Here is a 519-nt window from a genome sequence, read left to right on the forward strand (position 1 = left end):
GCTGGGGGAAGCTGATCCTGGGAGCTGCAACGAGCAGCTCCCACCATCTCCCTTCTCCCCGGTGTTTCTCCTTGCTTACAGCAAAATTAAGGCCTTTCTCCCTCAAAATCCCTCTGGGAAGCATGTAGAGGCAGCCGAAGGAGAGCCGTGATGAACGGAGCTGGCACCCGGAGCGTGGCCGGCGTGTGCCCGCGTGGGCAGCACCGTCCCCGTGCTCGTCACAGGGCTGCGAGGGGGAAGGGGCCACCTGGGTGCCTGGGAGGGTGATGGGGACAATGCTGCCGGGACAGGGGACGCCGCGCCCCTGAGGCTGCCGCTCCCATCACCATCACCGCGTGACAGTGGGACCGTGTCCATCCCTGCAGGACCGTTTTCCAGCGGTCACCAAGTAGATGTGCTGCCTCCGAACACGGCTCCCGGGGATTACGAAGGGGTTAGGATGGACCAGGAGCCACACGCTGGGAAGATGCTCCTTCCCACGGCCATGGAGAGGCAGGGCAGCAGGCAAATGGCTGGACA

General features: G+C 64.2%; 1 protein-coding gene across 1 annotated transcript in view; it reads right to left on the minus strand.

Moving 5' to 3' along the window:
• The window catches only part of SAMD10 (sterile alpha motif domain containing 10), a gene marked incomplete at both ends in the record, with an annotated part of 3,737 nt that overhangs the window by 2,576 nt on the left and 642 nt on the right, over window positions 1–519 (minus strand). The window lies entirely within an intron of this gene.

Source organism: Eurypyga helias, unplaced genomic scaffold, assembly GCF_000690775.1.
Source record: "Eurypyga helias isolate BGI_N326 unplaced genomic scaffold, ASM69077v1 scaffold20035, whole genome shotgun sequence".
In the NCBI taxonomy this organism is placed as follows: domain Eukaryota; kingdom Metazoa; phylum Chordata; class Aves; order Eurypygiformes; family Eurypygidae; genus Eurypyga; species Eurypyga helias.